This window comes from Vespa velutina, chromosome 17 (genome assembly GCF_912470025.1).
Source record: "Vespa velutina chromosome 17, iVesVel2.1, whole genome shotgun sequence".
Classification (NCBI taxonomy): Eukaryota; Metazoa; Arthropoda; class Insecta; order Hymenoptera; family Vespidae; genus Vespa; species Vespa velutina.
Window position 1 is genome coordinate 3,853,022 of NC_062204.1, and position 12,249 is coordinate 3,865,270.

General features: G+C 43.0%; 1 protein-coding gene and 1 long non-coding RNA gene across 3 annotated transcripts in view; one reads left to right on the forward strand and one right to left on the reverse strand.

Moving 5' to 3' along the window:
* The first annotated feature begins 2,355 nt into the window (after nt 1–2,355).
* Nucleotides 2,356–12,249, forward strand: part of LOC124955225 (rhombotin-1-like) — a 64,299-nt gene continuing 54,405 nt past the window's right edge. For both annotated transcript variants that reach the window (XM_047509368.1, XM_047509367.1), the window contains exon 1: nt 2,356–2,827. The gene's annotated coding sequence lies outside the window, so the exon portion shown is untranslated. The remainder of the gene's footprint in view (nt 2,828–12,249) is intronic.
* The window catches only part of LOC124955227, a 184,765-nt gene continuing 175,429 nt past the window's right edge, over nt 2,914–12,249 (reverse strand). The window contains exon 4 of the long non-coding RNA XR_007102805.1: nt 2,914–5,137. This is a non-coding gene — a long non-coding RNA (uncharacterized LOC124955227). The remainder of the gene's footprint in view (nt 5,138–12,249) is intronic.

Below are 12,249 nucleotides of genomic sequence, written 5' to 3' on the forward strand. Positions count from 1 at the left end.
TCCTTCTTGTCATTTTCTCATTCCTTCCTTCCTTGCTTCCTTCATTCTCTGCCGCCGCTTCCTCCGCCGCTGCTTCCTCCGTCCATTCTTGTTCTTTTCTCAAGTCCGCCAAGCTGCGCAAGGCGAGCTCGTTAACGTATTCATGGGTTTATGGGACAATTAACCCTTTGAGGGACAGTTTAATTACACAGAAGCGATTAAACATCTTAACGTATAAACACGTCGAGCTCGCGGCTGGTATGTGTGTACGAAACGCGCCGTGGCAGCCAGGGTGCGGCTGTTACCAATTAACATACTAATGACACGAGGTGCTTTTCAAGGGCCACTGTAACCGCCCGGCCTGCAAAAGCTTCTGAAGCGAGGTACATATATATATATATATATATACATAAATGTGTGTATGTGTGTGTATATATACATGGGATAACGTTGTCGAGTATACCTAAGTGCGCCGTCTACGTCTGCAAGTATTTTCGGTAGCGTACGCGGTTTCGAAAATTGTTGATGTAGTCGGCCCAAGAAAGAATTTTTAATTGTGGCCAAACATTTTCTACTATTCGCGAGAGAACACGTATGTAGGTACGAGTATGCAACTCGATGCCGCGTTATTAAACCGGACGTTAGCGTAATTACTCATCAACCATTAATCAACATTGTTTTAGCAATTAGGAATTGCCGGGGGATTTAATTATTACAGCAATTAGCGCATAGTTCCATCGTTAATAACTTTCGCCGTTTCATCTAAACGTGATTTATTGCGATCAGGAAACTCGAGAGCGAAAGAATGGTATTGCTATGTATTGCTGTGAGGTATAACGGTGAATAAATAGGCGACACGCCGATGAAAATGCACCGGTTAACTTCGATTCGACCGTTGAAGGTATTCGATTAATTAGAAGCTCGAAATATTGCTGTCCTCTATTTCTATTAAATATGGTATCGCGCATCTATAGGGTTGCTGGCGATACACACGTTGACGTTTGAAATTCGATATATCGACAGCAAAACGATACATTTCAACAGAGTCTCGATACGGGCGTAGCGATGTTTCTGATACATCGGACCGATCGCAAGTACTATTGAATATCGCTGATTGCCTGCTATGTAAACCGATTGCTACTTCGATTTCAATTTTCAATTCAATGTTTAGTTTTCGATCGTCCTTTGGTCAGTGGTATTAACTAGAGGGGGAAAAAAAAATCATTTCATCGTGTAGTTAATACAACTAGGAACAAAGTGAAATGATTCGTTGAGCTATCTTCTGTATGTTATAGGTAAACGTATACCATGTACGTACCCCTACCTTTACGTATATACAGAATATCCTATAGGTAAATAGGCACGCGAGCGCGCGTGCGCGCGCGAGATACACAAGCCTCAGAAAAGTTGGATCAAATTTTACCAACGTTTTTTCAACTCCCTCGGTCGTGTTGGGTGCAAAATTAAAAAGCAGCTATATGTTTCGGTACACGGCGAAAGCATTCCGTTTAAGTCTCTTTCTCTCTCTCTCTCTCTCTCTCTCTCTCTCTCTCTCTTGGATACAAGCGCATACAAGCGTATACTACGCACACTTGGCAGCGATAGCCGAACTCAAGCGGATCGCGTTAAACGAATTTTAACTCGGCCGGTTTTCACTAGTAAGGCCATGGGCTACGGACCGTTTTCGATTTAATTAGCTAATTATATTGTTCATTTAATTAATATAATTGGAACGACTGGCGGTCGCATGCGCACGAGTCCTTCGTCGTTCCAGCTACCCCGCCGTTGGCCTGCAGTGCTGTATTTAATGACATCCATTAACGAACGTTTACATTAACTGTAATTATCGCTGTCTCTATGGATGCAAGACCAAACGGCACATGCAGTGGCACACGAATTTCCAATGGCTAGACGGGAAAGAGTTTTTTTGCGTATGCCGATTATTGTGACGGGCATCTTTTATGCGAACGATTGAAAAAGCTTTTAATCGTTTCGATCGAAACCTAATACTGTCACGGAAATTTTCCTTCCTCCAGCATTAAAATTTACTCGTCGATCTCCCTCCTTTCTCTATCTGTCTCTTCTCTAATATTCCAGATCCGAGATTAAAGAGAGTATTTACCTATCTATTCGTAGGTATGAATATAAATCGGTATGTTTGTTCGAATCGATCGAATCCCACCGCCGATCGATTCCGATTAAAAAAGACGCGTCATTTAGATAGTACACTTTCGAACGCATCGAGCCGCGCGCGGCATCCATTCGAGTCGCGGCGAATCGAGGCGAATTTTAACGGAGAGAGCCGAGGGAGGACAAGTTGCGCGCGCAACTTGTCGACCGGGCGCTCGGCGGGTCTCGTGCCGCGCTCGTGTCCTTCCTTCTTATTCCGGTCTCGACCTTCGTCGTGGAAGGACGTTCTTTTCGAGCCGCGTTTATCGGCGTCGCGACGATAACGCCATCGTTGACATTGTGCGAGGAGAGCGCGGACACGAATACGACTCGAATATACCAATAAACCGAGGGGGAAAGAAAGCTCTTACATATTGCATCGTTATTGTTCTTAATACTTGGAAATAACACTCGTGGAAATCGATTAAAGTCGTTCAACGTTAAAGTCGTCTAACCAGTGTCGGCACGATATCACGAAAATTTCTCTGTCTCTTTCTCTCCCCTTCTCTTACTATCGCTTGTGTTTCCCTCGACGAAAGAGCATAGTTACTGGCTTATCTCGAGTGTCGGATAAGTGTCCTTGCCTGAATTCCTGGAATCGTTTTCATCTACCGCCACAGGTGGACTCATTGAGGATTTTCGCTTTTGTGGATACTCTCTACTTGCCTGCCACTGATGTGTAAGTTTTACATTATGTTTATACACATATATATATATATATATATATATATATATATATATATTATATTTTATTGTTTATCGTTACATGACTTTCTAACTTTAGCGATACCTATGCTATGTTTCTAACGTCGACATCGGAATACAAATCTTTCCGCGAAAACATAATATAAATCGTGTTTGCTTTTTCTAACAATACTACAGATATTTCTCAAGCATCTATTTTTATGCTTTCAAGATTCCTATTAATTATTTTATTGAATTTCTTTATTTGTTTTACTTAATTTTTTTAATAAACATTTAATACAGATGGCGATAGTAGCGGCTCTTTTTCAAAATGCTTTTGTTTAATCTTTTATTCGAAAGATACCATTTGAATTTCTTTATCGTTAAAGAAAAGACGATCGGCTGTGTCGATCGAGCGCCTTAAGGAAGTATCGACCTATGAAATTACAGGTCAAGATCATCAGGGAGTATCGTAACCGTATATAGATCGCATCGAGGATATCTTGGAGGAGACTTGCACGCGCGCAATTACGCTTGATTTAACGAAAGCACGAAGAGAGAAGATATATTGCATTCTCGATAATATGCACTCTAGTCCCGTGTAATTTATTTTCGAGTGGCAATTACGTCTTTAGCGAAGGCATACACGTTCTAGAACGAAACGTACTTGCATGTATGTAATATCCTTCGTAAAGAAAGAAAGAAAGAAAGAATGAAAGAAAGAAGAAAAGCAAAAAGATGCAATCAACGGTCAATTAATCGACCTCCTTGTAGTATTTCTTGCAAAGTGAATGGTGTATAATAATACCTACACGGTTAGTGTATAAGCTTTTGCTTAACCTCTTGAAGCAAAACGATAACCACTTCCACCAATGGATTTCTCGATCCGCTATTCTCGAAAAGGTTCTCCTCTCCTTATAGTATATATTTCGTTAACTCGAAGAATCCACGAAGAGAGTCCTCGTCGACCGGTCTTTGCGATGGTAAGGCGTTGTTTGTGCAAGGATCGCTCGCTCGGCTTAATGTTCACCGCGGCGAGAGCTGGCGAGGCATTAATTGGGGAGCGCCTTAATTGCCTGGGCGCATGCGATGACCGTTGTAATTGCCTGGACTAAGGTGCCGAGCGATGGCAGAAGGTGTGCGCGCGCGCGCGCGCGAGCATTCAGCCAGCATCTCTCCGCTTATATACATGCGTGTATACCTACTGCATTTCCGTGTGTAGGTAACGTACGTACATATCTACGTAGATACCTATATACACACACACACACACACACACACATAGATATATATATATATATATATGTGTGTGTGTGTGTGTGTATTTGCGCTGGAACGGGGATCGTATTTTGCGGGTTCTTCTAATGGAATCCAAGGTCATTCCGTAATTAACGCGCTTTAATTTATCGTCGAAACGTTAATTGCGCCGATTGCTGCTCGCCTTTCTCGAGGTGGGCGGAGAGACAGAGAGAAAGAGAGAGAACGTTTGCGTCAGCCGAGAATCGTCTCTCTCTCTCTCTCTCTCTCTCTCTCTCTCTCTCTCTGTGAAACTTCCCCTCTGATGATTTATCGTATTCGACGATTTCATATATCTATATAATGAACTCGAAATCGTTTTCGAAGCGATTTCTTCTTTTCCGATAAAAATCTTTCGAGTACCAAAGGTATTTGCTTCTTTCAATCTCTCTTTCTCTCTTTCGTTCTTTTCTTCGTAAAGAAGTACGAGAATTTTCAACGTTCGAGTATTCACGTAGTCTCGACATTATCTCACTCGATATACCTACATACAGGTTTATGCGTGTAGGTGTCTCCTTGAGAGATCGTCTCTGGGGAGGCAAGAGAAAGAGAGAGAGAGAGAGAGAGAGAGAGAAAGGGAGGGAGGGAGGGAGGGAGGGAGGTGGAGGGTTGGCGGGTCGAATTCGTGCGCTCGAAGGGGCGCGTCTTCCGATTGGTTTTTCGCTTCGGTGTACCGACTAGACTCAGTCAAGGTGGGAGTCGGAAGTCAATCTTCGCGGCCGGAAGTGGTCGCCATCCTACTGAAGCTACCCATCTCTCCCCTCTTTCTTTTTCTTTCTCTTCTTACGGGGAAGCAGCTTCTTTCGTTGGTGCCGTTTCTAACGTAAGTCGACGCTATCTTTTCCTACGGGAGTTGCTCGTCTTCTCCTTATTCTCTTCCTTCTCCTCCTCCTCCATCTCGTGATTCTACTGGTTCGCGTTCGTTCTCTCCCTCTGGACAAAGAACGCGCGCGCGCGCGCGCGCGCTAGAGAGAGAGAGAGAGTGTGCCGCCAACCCCTAAATGAAATCCTGAAATTAAAACCATATATTAACCTCACGGCGTCTCCTAAATTAAAAAACAACATTTTTACGAGCAAAGCTTAGGTACACTCTTGTCTGAAAAGAAAAAGAGAGAGAGAGAGAGACAGAGAGAGAGAGAGAGAGAGAGAGGGAGAGAGAGAGAGAGAGAGAGAGAGAGATAAGTAACGGGGTAAGGGATTACTAACACTTCGATATCTACCTCTCTCTTTCCCTTTCACTTTTCTTTCTTCGTTTCTGCGGACTACGGGCGACGTTCTATCGTTCGTAAATTGCGTTTTTAAATTCGTCGAGGGCTGAGAGAGCCTCGTGCCGTGCCATTCGCGAGTATTTCCGAAACCTGTCGAGAACGTTCAAAGAATCGAAGAGAATTTTCTCTATTCCCTATTCAGTTTCTATATTATACGATATTGTTCGAAATCGATTGAAAATCGTAAAGAGAAGAATCCCTTTAAGACAACACTGCAAAGATGAAAAGAAAAAGATATCGCGTATAGGGAAGGGCAAGGGGGGAGGAGGGTTGGAGTGTAGGGTGAATGGCAGGAAAAGGTAAGGGGGAGGGAAGGAGGAGAAACGCTATTTATTTCGCACGATCGCTTGCCGTCGATTCGACGGTTCTTACCTACGAGATAACACCGAGAATAAGATGAGGACAGAATGAGACGAGAAAAGGAGGGAGGGAGAGAAAGAGAGGGTTGGAAGAACGAAACGAGAAAGAGGTTAACGGATGTGAAAGTGGAAGGGTAGAAAGAGCTAGCTAGCAAACCGGATACGTTCTGGGCCGCATACTTTGGAAATACTACGGCCGAATCGAGTAAGGGTGTATAATGGAAGTTGAAATTGGTCGGCCCTGTCCCGGCTGGGCAAGCTCTTCTCTACCCGTATACGAGAGCGGCTATCGAGGGAAACGCATTCCATGCCAAAATTACTTCGCGCTGCGATCCGACGGGATATACAAGGTACCGCTAGGATTGAGGTTAGCCTTTCGTACCCTGAAAAAGAAAGAAAAAGAGAAAGAAATCTATCCTCGAAAGAACGTCACCGTTTCACCGCTGTCACTTTTTTATTCCTTAAGATCGTCCTTAAGCGCATATATGTCATAAGTCTCATTGATTCTTCTCAAAATCGATATTTTAAAGATCGTCCGACATTAATTTCACCCCTTACAGAATAGTACGGCGACGAGGGAGGGAGGAAGAAAAGGGAGATATTGGTAAGCCCCATGAAATATTCGTCAATCTGGGAGGCATCTATTTACCTATCCGGTTACTCATCCGGCTATCTATCCGTCCGACTGTACGCCTCTCTTTTTATCTCCCTCGTTGGCCGTCCTTGTCTTCTTTCGCCTCTGTTGGTTTCACATTTGTGGAGCGTTGATTAAAACCACTCGACGAACGTGGAAGGAGAGAAGAGATAACGAGAGAGGGAACGATCCGTGAGGAGGAGGAGGAGGAGGACGAGGAGGAGGAGAGAGAGAGAGAGAGAGAGAGAGAGAGGACGGAGAGCTTTGACGGAGGGTGAGACGGAAGCGGGAGCGAGAGAGAAATAGGTTCGTATATACGGAGTTTAAGGTGCGTGTGGTTGGACGCGTGCTCGAGCGCGCAAATCGAACGCAAGCGCGAGGAATAAGGGGCAGAGGGATAGACGAGAAGGAGGAGGAACGAAATGAGGAGGAGAGAAGCAGAGTAGGAAAATAGGAGGAGGTAGAAGAGAAGGAGGACCAAGGCGTTGCTTGCTTAATTACTAAAAGCTAATCAATTCCGGGAGGAAGTAAAGTTTAAATTGCGAACTAAAGTATAGCCGGCTCCCGGACGTAGCCCTGCAAAGCGATATTACCGCGCGCGCTGCATTCTGCAATTAGCCCGTGGTAAGTCATTGAAAGCAAATTATGGGCGGAGCCCGTGAACGCAGCGTCCGTTTTCGCAGTTATGAAAATTTCCAAGGCGGCACACTCGCTTGCACCGTCTAAATGTCTCTGTTCTCGTTCGTTAAATATATATATATATATATATATATATATATATATCTATATATCTATATATTTAGCAGAATAGAGATTAGGTGTTAATTGATTCAAAAGTCATTGGACACGATTGGCTATATCAACTTGGTAAGTTTCGTAAAATCTTAACAAAGTTCGATAGCCGATTCGAAATCGTTCTTTTTCCTCAGTGGCAATTCATTTTCTACGTCCAGTTTATTTTTCGTATACTTTTAAAACGTGTACTACACAACGTCAGCGTATTCAAAACCCCCGTTTTCTGGGTCAGGAGGATTCATCGTGCATGAACGATCAGAGAAAAACTTGAACGAGAGCGACACGTAAAACGTTTCTTTTGAGGCAGATCTTTCCTCGCTGCGGTCACATTTTCTTTTTACCAGCGAAGGTTAACGCTTTAGACATTGAATCTCGCGACTAGATATCGACTTCTCTCACTCTCTCTCTCTCTCTCTCTATATATATATATATATATATATTTCTCTGGTTGCTATATATGTATATATATCTTTCCTACTCCTTCGAATATTAACGAGTGCAAAGTTGAACGTCGAGTAAACTCCAGATGCGTTCTATTATAAACTTCGTAACCACTCGCTAAGCGAAAAGGCGATAGAACTACATCTTACTCATCACCTTATTCAAAATCCAAATCTTGAAAAGTAACGCGACTTTAGAGTCTGAATCGAGTCGAGAAGAATGGAATCTGGCTGACTGTTAAGACGCGTTTTACGGCTATATCCAAGGACAAAAGTTTTACCCTCTCATTCTAGGAGATCCAACGAAGAGGAGGAGAAGGAGGAGGAGCAGGAAGAGGAGAAGGACGGTAATGGGTTTATACGGCGATTACGATTCTGAATCTCTTCGGGCAAGTAGATACCTCTAGCTATCTCTACCTTATTTCGCGCTATCGAGAAAAATTAATTATCGATCGATCCGACTAACCGAGAATCCTTTTAAGTATATATCCGAGGAGGGAGGAGAGGTACAACGAGATCGCAATTTCGACTTTCTCCAATCCGATTCGATTCGAACGGAATTACTATTCCCATAGTTTACATTAGCGCTCGTCAACATCGACGATGTCGTAGCGTGTCGAATAATCCGTACGTGTCTACGTACTCGACGTTATCTGCAAGAGGAAGTACTCGCCGACGGAAATGGAAGAGCAAAGAGGGATAAAGTGAGAAGAGAGAGAAAGACGTGAGGTGGGTGGAAAGAGGGGTGGTAGATCACGTGACTCGGATTGAAGGTGTACCGTATCACTGGAAACAAGCAATAAAATCAATGTCGTTTCCGGCGATTCAATTCGTAAGACACATCGCACAATTTCACATACAATTTTACGGGAGAACGAGTAGGAGTCCTATTTACTTCACGACTTGTCCGCCATCTCGTTCGCCACCCCCACCATCTTTTTTCCTTTCTTCTCTTTTTTTCATTCTTTCTTTTTTGTTCTTCTTCTTCTTCTTCTTCTTCTTTATATCTTCTTCCCTTTTCTCTCTCGTTCGACAACAACATTTCCCCACTTTCTTTCTCTTATCCGCCGTTCTCTGTTATCATCCTTGAAAATGCGCGTATCGTATTCGTTATCTATCACGGTATTATTTCTTTTTCCGATTCATCATAGGATATTGTTAATTCGATGAGAGGTGTAGATATTACGGCGGTCTTTCCGCAAACTCGAATAACATATAATCGTATGGCGTGCGAGAGCTAGCGAACGATATAGGAATAGGTTTGGTAGAATTGTGTGTGTTGACTCGTTCGGTGTTCTCCTCTCGCGCTCCCTCGATACGCGAATCTCGTTAGGATCGTATTAATTATACGAACGAAACCCAGCTCGTATTAATCGAACGTAAGGTTCGAATGCTGTGGTTATCGACAACGGTTATTAATTCTGCGGTGATAATCGATTACGTTGCGGTTGAGCGAATCGATTTTCAAGACTATACAACATCCCCATAACGTCTTATGTTAGGATTCCCCTTAACGGAAAATCGTTTCAATAAAGATCGATCGTTGTTTTTACGTAACTCGCGGTTTATCGTTTCTTCTTTTGCTTTTTTCTTCTCTCTCTCTCTCTCTCTCTCTCTCTCTCTCTCTCTCTCTTCTTCCCTCTCTTTTTTATTCCCTATTTTATTTTTTATTCCAAATTAAACTCGATACACGGACACATAGCTGACCTACATACGAAATACTCGGAATTGGCTTCGCCCGGGCGAGGCTCGATTTATTTCATATACCTACTAGCAACCCTTCGCTTCGTCGACCCTTTTTCGATGATCGTCATGTTATCGAACGAATTCGTTGGTGCAAAATTCGTCGCGTGCTCGAATCTACCTCGAGAGGAGCATAAATATTCTTGCTGAAGATATATACCTACACACACATATATATATATATATATATATATATATATATATATATATAAAGAGAAACAGACAGACAGATAGAGAGAAGGAGTGAGAGAGAGAGACACTACTTCGACGTCTCGACAGAACGCTTCGGAGGAGTAGGAAGCAACCAAGCAACCAAACCAGGCAGGCAGGCGTCGCTGTCACGACATCGTTGCTGACCGCGATAATATCACATTACCGAGATTAACGCGTACTGTAATTGATCGGACAGTGAGTGAGTGAGTAACAGTGGCACTCGCCTTGTCCAACGAATAGAACTTTGTGCGTATGGACACGCCTCCCATTAGTAATCGAATTGACGTCTCTTTTCCATTCTCCGAGCTTTAGCGAACGGACTGATAGTACTCGCGTAATGGATATTAGCGCTGACGTTTCTAATTGTAACTTCGAATCGAATGGAAAAGAGTAGACAGAAAAAAAAAGGAAGAAAAAAAAGGAATGAAAAAAGGGAGAAAAGGGGAGGGAGGGAGGGAGGAGAAAAAAAATAAATTTTCGTGCACCCCTCGCGCGCGTGTGTTTTCAACATCTGGCACGATCCTAGAGAAGAATTCGACTTGATTTCATCCCCACTTTTCTTTGCCATGGCAGAGGATTGCTTTTTTAATCGGTGAGCACTCGCTGGAAAATAGCTACTTTGTCCAGGCACGCCGTGTCTATAAGTGCCACGATCACTTGCCTTACACCCACGGCAAATCTATTGACCATTGACACACATGCACGCGTTACGATCGGCCCTGAAAATTAAGATCGGCCGATCGTGTTCCGTTCTCTCTCTTTTTTTTCTTTCCCCCTACTACATTCGACCTTATAGCGTCGTTCTGTAAATAAACACGTGACACTGATTTCTCTCCATGTATTTCTTTCATCGTATAAATATAAAGAGAACGAAAGAGAGAGAGAGAAAGAGATGTCTTTTATTTTTCAATTGGCAATATATTGTCGTTAAATCGAAAAAATGACACATGATAAAAGATGTTTGATCAAGGAGACTTTTTTCTTTTTTCTCTCTATTAAAAAAGTTTGGAATTAAACGTATCGGAATTTAATATAGCTTGGAAAAGAGAGAGAGAGAGAGAGAGAGAGAGAGAGAGAGAGAGAGAGGGAGGGAGAGAGAGGGAGAGAGAGAGAGATAAAAGTCTCTCGAGCAGACTGAAAAGCAAAATGTATACGCGGGTTTTTAAGTTCGGGCACATGGATGTTCTTCGATTCGAGTAAGGCGCAGACGCGTACTCGAGAAACAAATAACCGGAAGAAAAACGATGTACGTACATCGTAGATATATAGTACGTATTTAGGTACGTACAACGCCAGGGTTGGTTGATGGTTATACGTCACTGACAATAACAGTGCAGCGAACGGTTTCGAAGCACAAGTGCAAATAAATAGGCTGCACTGCCATTCCATTTGCTAGATTAGAATCAAATATAATTTTTCGAGGGTGTTCGATCGGCTCGATCGAGCGAAAAAGAAGCCGAGCACGCTATCCTTTTCTCGCTTCAAATCATAAAATTGCTTTCTCTCGTGCTTCCAACATCGGACCTGACAAACGATAGCTCACCGTGATTTTATTACTTCTATTTTTTTTCTCTATTGATCTCTCTCCCTCTCTTTCGTTCTGTTATTTGTGTTTTTTTCTCGTTTTTATTTACTTATTTATTTATATTTTTCCATAATTATGTATCGTTATAATTACGAGAAATTTATAACGCGTTACGAGCAGCTCTCTCTCTCCCTTTTCGATTACCGATCTCATCCTTTAGATACCAAATACGATCCCATTCGCGTCATTTTCCGCGACGTTTTTCCGGCGCGTTCGATGTGACAAAATTTCTACGGTCTACTATGTGGGAGCGAGTAAGCGAGCGAGGCATGCGTGAATAAGTAGACCGCCATCCTATTTGGTAGATTAGAATCAAATATAATATTCCGAGACGATCGTCTTTAATACCTCTTGTCGCTGTAAAAGCTCTTCGGCGTTCGCTCGAATACGTTGTTAAACGAGATAATTCGTTTCTTCTTCTTCCTCCTCTTCCTCTTCTTCTTCTTCTTCTTTATTTTATTACCATTAAAAAGGAACCTAACAGAAAAAAAAGAAAGAGGAAAAAGTAAAAGAAAAAGAGAGAAAGAAAAAGAAATGAAATCAATCCTCTTTCTCGTACTCTTTTATCTCGTAAAACTTAACTCCGCTACGTCTGGATGTTTACGTTATCCAGGAAGAACAACAGTGAATTTACCGTCGGACACATCTATACTTTAATTTCGCTAGGAAGCAATATGCGTCATTTATACGGCACAGGGCGTCGGCGTCGGCGTCGGCGACGGCGGGTGTGTGTGGATTTTGTAATCTCAATCTAGCGAGAACCAGGGCCGCCGTGTCTGATGGAGAAAAGAAGCCAGGTGGCTGCAGGTGCGGTTACAGCTCGGCCATAAATCTTACACCTCGTAAACGTGTTCTCTCTCTTACTCTTGCTTCTCTCTCTCTCTCTCTCTCTCTCTCTCTCTCTCTCTCTCTCTCTCTCTCTATTTCCCCCTCTTTCTCTTTCTATACGCGTACACGTTGTACGATTTCGATCCGAAGGCTCTTATGAGGGCGTTTACAAATTTATACTGCGTCTTATCTGGCCTTCCAAATGGCGACAAAGCTAGCAATACGAACGCGCACGCATCTACTCATACATGCACGC